At 39.1% G+C, this 13067-nt stretch overlaps 1 protein-coding gene across 5 annotated transcripts in view; it reads right to left on the reverse strand.

Annotated features, from left to right (window-relative positions):
- Positions 1-13067, reverse strand: part of SYCP1 (synaptonemal complex protein 1) — a 146761-nt gene that overhangs the window by 60916 nt on the left and 72778 nt on the right. The window lies entirely within an intron of this gene.

A 13067-nucleotide genomic window follows, 5' to 3' on the forward strand; every position in this document is an offset into this window, starting at 1 on the left:
TTGCCAGTCTGTGTCTTTTAATTGGAGCATTTAGCCCATTTACATTTAAGGTTAATATTGTTATGTGTGAATTTGATCTTGTCATTATGATGTTAGCTGGTTATTTTGCTCATTAGTTGATGCAGTTTCTTCCTAGCATCGATGGTCTTTATAATTTGGCATGTTTTTGCAGTGGCTGGTACCGATTGTTCTTTTCCATGTTTAGTGCTTCCTTCAGGAGCTCTTGTAAGGCAGGCCTGGTGGTGACAAAATCTCTCAGCATTTGCTTGTCTGTAAAGTATTTTATTTCTGCTTCACTTATGAAGCTTAGTTTGGCTGGATATGAAATTCTGGGTTGAAAATTCTTTTCTTTAAGAATGTTGAATATTGGCCCCCACTTTCTTCTGGCCTGTAGAGTTTCTGCTGAGAGATCAGCTGTTAGTCTGATGGGCTTCCCTTTGTAGGTAACCCGACCTTTCTCTCTGGCTGCCCTTAACATTTTTTCCTTCATTTCAAGTTTGGTGAATCTGACAATTATGTGTCTTGGAGTTGCTCTTCTCGAGGAGTATCTTTGTGGTGTTTTCTGTATTTCCTGAATTAGAATGTTGGCCTGCCTTGCTAGGTTGGGGAAGTTCTCCTGGCTAATATCCTGCAGAGTGTTTTCCAACTTGGTTCCATTCTCCCCGTCACTTTCAGGTACACCAATCAGATGTAGATTTTGTCTTTTCACATAGTCCCATATTTCTTGGAGGCTTTATTCATTTCTTTTTACTCTTTTTTCTCTAAACTTCTCTTCTCGCTTCATTTCATTCATTTGATCTTCAATCACTGATACCCTTTCTTCCACTTGATCGAATCAGCTACTGAAGCTTGTGCATGCATCACGTAGTTCTCATGCCATGGTTTTCAGCTCCATCTGGTCATTTAAGGTCTTCTCTATGCTGTTTATTCTAGTTAGCCATCTGTCTAATCTTTTCTCAAGGTTTTTAGCTTCTTTGCAATGGGTTCAAACATCCTCCTTTAGCTCAGAAAAGTTTGTTATTACTGATCATCTGAAGCCTTCTTCTCTCAGCTCATCAAAGTCATTCTCCATCCAGCTTTGTTCCATTGCTGGCAAGGAGCTGCATTCCTTTGGAGGAGAAGAGGTGCTCTGATTTTTAGAATTTTCAGCTTTTCTGCTCTGGTTTCTCCCCATCTTTGTGATTTTATCTACCTTTGGTCTTTGAGGAAGGTGACGTCCAGATGGGGTTTTGGTGTGGATGTCCTTTCTGTTTGTTAGCTTTCCTTCTAACAGTCAGGACTCTCAGCTGCAGGTCTGTTGGAGTTTGAAGGAGGCCCATTCCAGACCCTGTTTGCCTGGGTATCACCAGCAGAGGCTGCAGAACAGCGAATATTGCTGAACAGCAAATGTTGCTGCCTGATCGTTCCTCTGGAAGCTTCGTCTCAGAGGGGTACCCGGCCATGTGAGGTGTCAGTCTGCCCCTACTGGGAGGTGCCTCCCAGTTAGGCTAGTTGGGAGTCAGTGACCCACTTGAGGAGGCAGTCTGTCCGTTCTCAGATCTCAAACTCCATGCTGAGAGGACCACTACTCTCTTCAAAGCTGTCAGACAGGGAGAATTAAATCTGCTGAAGTTTCTGCTGCCTTTTGTTCAGCTGTGCCCTGCCCCCAGAGGTGGAGTCTACAGAGGCAGGCAGGCCTCCTTGAGCTGCAGTGGGTTCCACCCAGATCAAGCTTTTCTTTGTTTACCTACTCAAGCCTCAACAATGGCAGACGCCCCTGCCCCAGTTTCGCTGCCTTCTTGCAGTTTGATCTCAGACTGCTGCACTAGCAGTGAGGGAGGCTCCTTGGGCGTGAGACCCTCCCAGCCAGGCGTGGGATATAATCTCCTGGTGTGCCGTTTGCTAAGACCGTTGGAAAAGTGCAGTATTAGGGTGGGAGTGTCCCGATTTTCCAGGTACCATCAGTCACAGCTTCTCTTGGTTAGGAAAGGGAATTCCCCAACCCCTTGTGCTTCCTGGGTGAGGCGATGCCCCACCCTGCTTCAGCTCACACTCTGTGGGCTGCACCCACTGTCCAAGAAGCCCCAGTGAGATGAACCCTGTACTTCAGTTGGAAATGCAGTAATCACCCGTCTTCTGCGTCGCTCATGCTGGGAGCTGTAGACTGGAGCTGTTCCTATTCAGCCATCTTGGAACCCAGTTTCCCCACTTTGCCAATATTTTAACCAGTTTATTTTACAGTCTTTTGCCTATTTTTAGTTGAGATATTTATTTTTTTATTATTGAGTTTCAAGAGTTATTTATATATTCTGGATATATGTCATCTGTCAAATAAATGTTTAGTCAGTGTTTTCTTTTTCTTTGTACCTTGCCTATTCATTTGCTTAATAATGCCTTTTGATAAACAGATCTTTCAAGTTTTGATGTAGTCTAACTTGTTAGACATGTTAAGAATATTGCTTTCTTTGCCCTAAGAAATCTTTGCTGACCTTCAGGCCATGAAAGTACCCTCCTACGTTTTCTTCTAAAGGCTTCAGATTTCAAGATTGTATGCCTATAACCCATTTAAAATTAATGTTTGTATATGATCTGATGTAAGGGTCAAGGTTTGTTTTTTTTCTTTCCCATATGAATATCTGGTTATTCCAAATCATTTGTTGAAAAACTTTCATTTCTCTCCATTGAATTTTTTGGCATCTTTGTTGAAAATTAACAGTCTGTACATTTAGTCTATTTCTAAACTATCTATTAGATTCCACTGATCTCTTTGTCTATCTTAAAAATAATACCTCATTGTCTTAATTACTATAGCTTTACAGCAAATCTTGAAATCAGGCATTCTAAATCTTCCAATTTTGTTCTACTTTCTCAAAATTGTTGGGTATTTTGATGTTCACATGCATTTTACAAGCAGTATGTAAAAGTCTACTAAAAAATACTGCTGGAATTATGATGGTGACTGAATCTCTAGATGAATTTGGTGAAATCTGACATTTTAAAAGCATTAAAACATCCAATCAGTGAATATGGTACATATGTATTTACTTAGGTCTTCTTTCACTGGTCTCAGTAATGTTCAGTACTGTTCTCTGTATGGGTCTTGCACACATTTTGTAAAATTTATCCCTATTTAATGGATTTTTATGCTACTGTAAATGGTATCATGTTTTAAAATTAATTTTTCAATTACTAGCTGTTAGCACATATAAATAAAATTGATTTTTGGCCATTGACCTTGTATCCAGTGACTTTGTGAAATTCATTTACTAATCTTGTAGTGACTTTGTAGAAACCTCAGAAATTTCCATGTAGATAGTTATGTCATTTATGAAAAGACAGTTTTATGTATTCCTTTCTCATTTGTATATATTTATTTTTGTTGCCAGAACCTCCAGTACAATGTTGAATAGGTGTGGTAAGAGCAGACATTGCTTGCGACACTGCCTTTCATCAGTAAATAGGATGCTAACTGTAGGTATTTTGTAGATGTTTTTTATCAGATTGGAGAAGTCCTCAACTATTCCTAGTTTGCTGAAAGTTTTTTTTTTAATCATGAATGAGTGTTCCATTCTGTCAAATGCCTTTCTGCAACTATTGAGATAATTATATTATTTTTCTCCTTTATTAGTTGATACAGTAAATTACACTGATAGCCTCAAATTTTAAACCAACCTTACATTTCTGATAAATCCCATTCCTGATAAATTGTTTGATGTAATATGGTTTTTATCATGTATTAAAATCTAGATTAGATTTACTAATACTTTATTAAGAATTTTATATTTATACTCATATTCATAGGGATATTGGTCTGTAATTTTCTTTTATTATAATGTCTTTGGTAGGATTTGGTATCAAAAACCTACTTGAAAATTGTTTTCACTCTTCTATTTTTTGTGGAAGACTGGTATTATGTCTTCCTAAAGTGTTTGACAGAATTTACCAGTGAAATCATCCAGATCTGGATTTTTCTCTAGGAGATATTTTAATGACAAATTCAACTTCCCTAAAAGATATATAAGAAATTTGCCCATTTTATCTACATTTCAAATTTACTGGCATGAAGTAATCCATCACAGTCCCTCCTTCCTTATCTTTTTAATGCTTGTATTATCTACACTAATGATGTACTCTTTCATTCTTGCCTGCAGTGAATTTTACTTTCTCTCCCTTTTTTTGTGGTCAGTTCTGCTAGGGCTTATCAGCTTTATTGATATTTTCAAATAATCAACTTTTGACTTCATTTAATTGTTTCTCCTATTTATTTGATATGTCTTATTCTAATTATTTCCTTTTGTCTACTTTCTGTGAATTTAATTTGCTCACTTTTTCAGTTTCTAGATAAAAACCTAGGTCACTTCTTCTTTTCTAAAATAAACATTTAAAACTCTAAATTTCCCTCTAAGAGCTGCTTTATTTGTACCCTACAAATTTTTATGTTTTATGTCTATCATCATTCCATTTAAAATAATTTATCATTTTCCTTGTGATTTCTTCTTTGGCCCATGAATTATTTACTAGTCTGATGTTTAATTCCCAGATAGCCAGGCTTTTCCAGATATCTTATACTTACCTGCTCCTGATTCAATTCTACTGGAGTGAGAGAACATATTCTGTAAGACTTCAGTCTTCTGAAATGTATGGAGACTTGTTTATGGCTCAGCATGTAGTCTATTTTGGTAAACATTCTATGTGAATTTCAACAGAATTTATAGTTGCAGATATAGTGTTCTATAAATATCAATTAAATCAAGGTAGTTAATAGTGATGTTCAGATTTTCCACATCCTTACAGATGTTTTAATAGTTGTTCTATCAGTTGTTGCAAGGGGGATATTATAAGTATAGCATTTTCTATTGCTCATTTTATCAAGTTTTCGCTTCATTTATTTTGAAGCTCTATTATTAGTATAGCTAATTGTTATATCTTTTTAATGAATTGACACCTTTATTATAAAATGCCCCTACTGATCTTTAATACTACTTGTCTTATATTTGTTATCAAAATTGTCATTTCTTATTAAAATTGTCACTCCACTTCTTATGCTTACTATTGGTGTGATAGTATTTCTTTCTTTCATCTTTTTCCTTTAAACCTCTTTGTGTCTTTATACTAAATACAATGTGTCTCTTGTAGTAGCATATGGTTTGCCCTTGATTTTTTTAATATAGCATGACCATTTCTGCCTTTTTATTAAAACATTTATCCATTGACATTTAATGTAATTATTGATATGCTTGAGTTCAGATCATTATGTTATTTGTCTTCTATTCATATCTGTTTTTTTGTTTCTCTGCCCTTCCTTTGGAGTTTATCACAGTTTTTTCATATTCCACTTCATTTCAATTCCTCTACTGACTTTTTTGCTATTGTTATGGACTAGATATTTGTATTCCCCCAAAATTCATATGTTGAAATCCTACCTCCAGTGTGATAGTATTAGAAGGTACGGCGTTGTGGGAAGTGATTAGGTCATAAAGGTGGAGCGTTCATTAATGGGATTAGTGTCACATTGTAAAAAGCATCCCAGAGAGCTCTCTTGTCCCTTCTGCCATTTGAGGACACAATGAGAAGTTGGCTGTTTGACCCTGATCAAACAGGAATCAGGGTCCCACCAGACACTGAATCTGCCTGTGCCTTGATTTTTTAATTCCCGGTCTCCAGTACTATAACAAATAAATGGGGGGGGAGGAGCCAAGATGGCCGAATAGGAATAGCTCCGGTCTACAGCTCCCAGCGCGAGCGACGCAGAAGACGGGTGATTTCTGCATTTCCATCTGAGGTACCGTGTTCATCTCACTAGGGAGTGCCAGAGAGTGGGCGCAGGTCAGTGGGTGAGTGCACCGTGCGCCAGCCGAAGCAGGGGCGAGGCATTGCCTCTCTCGAGAAGCGCAAGGGGTCAGGGAGTTCCCTTTCCAGGGGTGACAAACGGCACCTGGAAAATCGGGCCACTCCCACCCGAATACTGTGCTTTTCCGACGGGCTTAGGAAACGGTGCCCCAGGAGAATATAGCCCACCCCTGGCTCAGAGGGTCCTACGCCCACGGAGTCTCGCTGATTGCTAGCACAGCAGTCTGAGATCAAACAGCAAGTCGGCAGCGAGGCTGGGGGAGGGGCGCCCGCCATTGCCCAGGCTCGCTTAGGTAAACAAAGCAGCCTGGAAGCTTGAACTGGGTGGAGCCCACCACAGCTCAAGGAGGCCTGCCTGCCTCTGTAGGCTCCACCTCTGGGGGCAGGGCACAGACAAACAAAAAGACAGCAGTAACCTCTGCAGACTTAAATGGCCCTGTCTGACAGCTTTGAGGAGAGCAGTGGTTCTCCCAGCACGCAGCTGGAGATCTGAGAACGGGCTGACTGCCTCCTCAAGTGGGTCCCTGACCCCTGACCCCCGAGCAGCCTAACTGGGAGGCACCCCCCAGCAGGGGCAGACTGACACCTCACACGGCCGGCCAGGTACTCCAACAGACCTGCAGCTGAGGGTCCTGTCTGTTAGAAGGAAAACTAACAGAAAGGACACCCACATCAAAAACCCATCTGTACATCACCATCATCAAAGACCAAAAGTAGATAAAACCACAAAGATGGGGAAAAAACAGAGCAGAAAAACTGGAAACTCTAAAAAGCAGAGTACCTCTCCTCCTCCAAAGGAACGCAGTTCCTCACCAGCAACGGAACAAAGCTGGATGGAGAATGACTTCGACGAGCTGAGAGAAGAAGGCTTCAGACGATCAAATTACTCCGAGCTACGGGAGGATATTCAAACCAAAGGCAAAGAAGTTGAAAACTTTGAAAAAAATTTAGAAGAATGTATAACTAGAATAACCAATACAGAGAAGTGCTTAAAGGACCTGATGGAGCTGAAAACCAAGGCTCAAGAACTACATGAAGAATGCAGAAGCCTCAGGAGCCAATGCGATCAAATGGAAGAAAGGGTATCAGCCCTGGAAGATGAAATGAATGAAATGAAGCGAGAAGGGAAGTTTAGAGAAAAAAGAATAAAAAGAAACGAGCAAAGCCTCCAAGAAATGTGGGACCATGTGAAAAGACCAAATCTACGTCTGATTGGTGTACCTGAAAGTGACGGGGAGAATGGAAACAAGTTGGAAAACACTCTGCAGGATATTATCCAGGAGAACTTCCCCAATCTAGCAAGGCAGGCCAACATTCAGATTCAGGAAATACAGAGAACGTCACAAAGATACTCCTCGAGAAGAGCAACTCCAAGACACATAATTGTCAGATTCACCAAAGTTGAAATGAAGGAAAAAATGTTAAGGGCAGCCAGAGAGAAAGGTCGGGTTACCATCAAAGGGAAGCCCATCAGACTAACAGCTGATCTCTCGGCAGAAACCCTACAAGCCAGAAGAGAGTGGGGGCCAATATTCAACATTCTTAAAGAAAAGAATTTTCAACCCAGAATTTCATATCCAGCCAAACTAAGCTTCATAAGTGAAGGAGAAATAAAATACTTTACAGACAAGCAAATGCTGAGAGATTTTGTCACCACCAGGCCTGCCCTAAAAGAGCTCCTGAAGGAAGCACTAAACATGGAAAGGCACAACCGGTACCAGCCACTGCAAAATCATACCGAAATGTAAAGACCATCAAGACTAGGAAGAGACTGCATCAACTAACGAGCAAAATAACCAGCTAACATCATAATGACAGGATCAGATTCACTCATAACAATATTAACTTTAAGTGTAAATGGACTAAATGCTCCAATTAAAAGACACAGACTGGCAAATTGGATAAAGACTCAAGACCCATCAGTGTGCTGTATTCAGGAAACCCATCTCACGTGCAGAGACACACATAGGCTCAAAATAAAAGGATGGAGGAAGATCTACCAAGCAAATGAAAAACAAAAAAAGGCAGGGGTTGCAATCCTAGTCTCTGATAAAACAGACTTTAAACCAACAAAGATCAAAAGAGACAAAGAAGGCCATTACGTAATGGTAAAGGGATTAATTCAACAAGAAGAGCTAACTCTCCTAAATATATATGCACCCAATAGAGGAGCACCCAGATTCATAAAGCAAGTCCTGAGTGACCTACAAAGAGACTTAGACTCCCACACATTAATAATGGGAGACTTTAACACCCCACTGTCAACATTAGACAGATCAACAAGACAGAAAGTCAACAAGGATACCCAGGAATTGAACTCAGCTCTGCACCAAGCAGACCTAATAGACATCTACAGAACTCTCCACCCCAAATCAACAGAATATACATTTTTTTCAGCACCACACCACACCTATTCCAAAATTGACCACATACTTGGAAGTAAAGCTCTCCTCAATAAATGTAAAAGAACAGAAATTATAACAAACTATCTCTCAGATCACAGTGCAATCAAGCTAGAACTCAGGATTAAGAATCTCACTCAAAACCGCTCATCTACATGGAAACTGAACAACCTGCTCCTGAATGACTACTGGGTACATAACGAAATGAAGGCAGAAATAAAGATGTTCTTTGAAACCAATGAGAACAAAGACACAACATACCAGAATCTCTGGGATGCATTCAAAGCAGTGTGTAGAGGGAAATTTATAGCACTAAATGCCCACAAGAGAAAGCAGGAAAGATCCAAAATTGACACCCTAACATCACAATTAAAAGAACTAGAAAAGCAAGAGCAAACACATTCAAAAGCTAGCAGAAGGCAAGAAATAACTAAAATCAGAGCAGAACTGAAGGAAATAGAGACACAAAAAACCCTTCAAAAAATAAATGAATCCAGGAGCTGGTTTTTTGAAAGGATCAACAAAATTGATAGACCGCTAGCAAGATTAATAAAGAAAAAAAGAGAGAAGAATCAAATAGATGCAATAAAAAATGATAAAGGGGATATCACCACCGATCCCACAGAAATACAAACTACCATCAGAGAATACTACAAACACCTCTACGCAAATAAACTAGAAAATCTAGAAGAAATGGATAAATTCCTCAACACATACACCCTCCCAAGACTAAACCAGGAAGAAGTTGAATCTCTGAATAGACCAATAACAGGAGCTGAAATTGTGGCAATAATCAATAGCTTACCAACCAAAAAAAGTCCAGGACCAGATGGGTTCACAGCCGAATTCTACCAGAGGTACAAGGAGGAGCTGGTACCATTCCTTCTGAAACTATTCCAATCAATAGAAAAAGAGGGAATCCTCCCTAACTCATTTTATGAGGCTAGCATCATCCTGATACCAAAGCCTGGCAGAGACACAACAAAAAAAGACAATTTTAGACCAATATCCTTGATGAACATTGATGCAAAAATCCTCAATAAAATACTGGCAAACAGAATCCAGCAGCACATCAAAAAGCTTATCCACCATGATCAAGTTGGCTTCATCCCTGGGATGCAAGGCTGGTTCAATATACGCAAATCAATAAATGTAATCCAGCATATAAACAGAACCAAAGACAAAAACCACATGATTATCTCAATAGATGCAGAAAAGGCCTTTGACAAAATTCAACAACCCTTCATGCTAAAAACTCTCAATAAATTAGGTATTGATGGGACGTATCTCAAAATAATAAGAGCTATCTATGACAAACCCACAGCCAATATCATACTGAATGGGCAAAAACTGGAAGCATTCCCTTTGAAAACTGGCACAAGACAGGGATGCCCTCTCTCACCACTTCTATTCAACATAGTGTTGGAAGTTCTGGCCAGGGCAATTAGGCAGGAGAAGGAAATCAAGGGTATTCAAGTAGGAAAAGAGGAAGTCAAATTGTCCCTGTTTGCAGATGACATGATAGTATATCTAGAAAACCCCATTGTCTCAGCCCAAAATCTCCTTGAGCTGATAAGCAACTTCAGCAAAGTCTCAGGATACAAAATCAATGTACAAAAATCACAAGCATTCTTATACATCAATAACAGACAAACAGAGAGCCAAATCATGAGTGAACTCCCATTCACAATTGCTTCAAAGACAATAAAATACCTAGGAATCCAACTTACAAGGGATGTGAAGGACCTCTTCAAGGAGAACTACAAATCACTGCTCAAGGAAATAAAAGAGGATACAAACAAATGGAAGAACATTCCATGCTCATGGGTAGGAAGAATCAATATCATGAAAATGGCCATCCTCCCAAGGTAATTTACAGATTCAATGCCATCCCCATCAAGTTACCAATGACTTCACAGAATTGGAAAAAACTACTTTAAAGTTCATATGGAACCAAAAAAGAGCCCACATCGCCAAGTCAATCCTAAGCCAAAAGAACAAAGCTGGAGGCATCACACTACCTGACTTCAAACTATACTACAAGGCTACAGTAACCAAAACAGCATGGTACTGGTACCAAAACAGAGATATAGATCAATGGAACAGAACAGAGCCGTCAGAAATAATGCCACATATCTACAACTATCTGATCTTTGACAAACCTGACAAAAACAAGAAATGGGGAAAGGATTCCCTATTTAATAAATGGTGCTGGGAAAACTGGCTAGCCATATGTAGAAAGCTGAAACTGGATCCTTTCCTTACACCTTATACAAAAATCAATTCAAGATGGATTAAAGACTTAAATGTTAGACCTAAAACCATAAAAACCCTAGAAGAAAACCTAGGCATTACCATTCAGGACATAGGCATGGGCAAGGACTTCATGTCTAAAACACCAAAAGCAATGGCAACAAAAGCCAAAATTGACAAATGGGATCTAATTAAACTAAAGAGCTTCTGCACAGCAAAGGAAACTACCATCAGAGTGAACAGGCAACCTACAAAATGGGAGAAAATTTTTGCAACCTACTCATCTGACAAAGGGCTAATATCCAGAATCTACAATGAACTCCAACAAATTTACAAGAAAAAAACAAACAACCCCATCAAAAAGTGGGCGAAGGACATGAACAGACACTTCTCAAAAGAAGACATTTATGAGCCAAAAAACACATGAAAAAATGCTCACCATCACTGGCCATCAGAGAACTGCAAATCAAAACCACAATGAGATACCATCTCACACCAGTTAGAATGGCAATCATTAAAAAGTCAGGAAACAACAGGTGCTGGAGTGGATGTGGAGAAATAGGAACACTTTTACACTGTTGGTGGGACTGTAAACTAGTTCAACCCTTGTGGAAGTCAGTGTGGCGATTCCTCAGGGATCTAGAACTAGAAATTCCATTTGACCCAGCCATCCCATTACTGGGTATATACCCAAAGGACTATAAATCATGCTGCTATAAAGACACATGCACACGTATGTTTATTGCAGCATTATTCACAATAGCAAAGACTTGGAACCAACCCAAATGTCCAACAATGATAGACTGGATTAAGAAAATGTGGCACATATACACCATGGAATACTATGCAGCCATAAAAAATGATGAGTTCATGTCCTTTGTAGGGACATGGATGAAACTGGAAATCATCATTCTCAGTAAACTATCGCAAGAACAAAAAACCAAACACCGCATATTCTCACTCATAGGTGGGAATTGAACAATGAGAACACATGGTCACAGGAAGGGGAACATCACACTTCAGGGACTGTCATGGGGTTGGGGGAGGGGGGAGGGATAGCATTGGGAGATATACCTAATGCTAGATGACGAGTTGGTGGGTGCAGCGCACCAGCATGGCACATGTATACATATGTAACTTACCTGCACATTGCGCACATGTACCATAGAGCCTAAAGTATAATAATAATAATAATAATAATAAAAAAAAGAAAAAAAAAAGAAATAAATGTTCATTGTTTATATGCCACCCAGTCTGTGGTACTTTGTTTTAGAAACCTAAACTAAGACAGCTATACTTTGTTGCATTATTTTGTAGGGGTTGCTCTAAGGAGGATAGTATGTATCACTAACTTACCAAACTCTATTTAAGTGTTAATATTGTACTATTTCATATGTAATGTAAAAATGTTACAACAAAATAGTTATATTTACTCCCCTGTATTATAGAGATTATAAACTCTATAATAGCAATTTGTTTTCCTTTAAGCAGCCATATATACCCTTTTAAAATTAAAAGAAAAATATATCGCCTTTTTAATTCATCTCAATATTTACCATTTCCAGTGCTTTTCATTGATCAAAGTTTCCATCTAATGCCATTTTCCTTCAGCTTGAAGAAATTCCTTAAGTATTGCTCAGGGTACAGCTTTTGAAGTCATGTTGTCTTCATTTAATAAAGATTTTTGCTGCATACAGAATTCTGGGTTGATGGTTTATTTTTGTTAGCATTTTATAAATGTCATTCCTTTGTCATCTGACCTTCACTGTCCTGATACAAGGTCAGCCATCATCTGTGTCACTGTTGTGCAATGTGACATTTTTTTCTGTCTGCTTTTAAAAGTTTTTTTTTATCTTTGGTTTTAGCACTTTGACTAAGATATGACTGCCTACATATGGTTTTGTGCCTATCTTGCTTTGGATTTGCTGAGGGCCATGGATCTGTGAGTTTGTTTTAAGTGTGATAAATTTTTGAGAAATTTCTCAATTAATTTTATTTGCCCAGGTCAGGCACGGTCACTCACACCTGTAATCCTAGCAATTTGGGAGGCTGAGGCAGGTGGATCACTTGAGCCTATGAGTTCAAGATCAGCCTGGGAAACGTGGCAAAACCCTATCTCTACCAAAAATACAAAAATTAGCCAGATGTGATGGCATACTCCTGTAGTCTCAGCTACTCAGGAGGCTGAGGTAGGAGGATCACCTGAGTCCAGGAGGTTGAGGTTGCGGTGAGCTATGATCGCTGCACTGCACACTCCAGCCTGGGTGCCAGAGTGAGACTCTGTCTCAAAAACAAAAATTTTATTTGCCCTATTCTCTCTCTCTTCTTACTTGGGGACTCCAATTACACACTTAAAAACACTTGTTATTGTTCTACAGGCCACTGAGGCACTATTCCTTTCTTTTAAAAACTCTTCTGTGTACTTCTGACTAGATAATTTCTACTTACCCAGCTTCCAGTTTACTGACACTTGATTCATTTGTCTTCAATCTACTATTAGGACCATTTGGTTTTGGTTTTGGTTTTGGTTTTTAAAGACATTTTACTTTTCAGTTCTAGAACTTCCATTTGATTATTTTCAGT

This window comes from Pongo abelii, chromosome 1 (genome assembly GCF_028885655.2).
Source record: "Pongo abelii isolate AG06213 chromosome 1, NHGRI_mPonAbe1-v2.0_pri, whole genome shotgun sequence".
In the NCBI taxonomy this organism is placed as follows: domain Eukaryota; kingdom Metazoa; phylum Chordata; class Mammalia; order Primates; family Hominidae; genus Pongo; species Pongo abelii.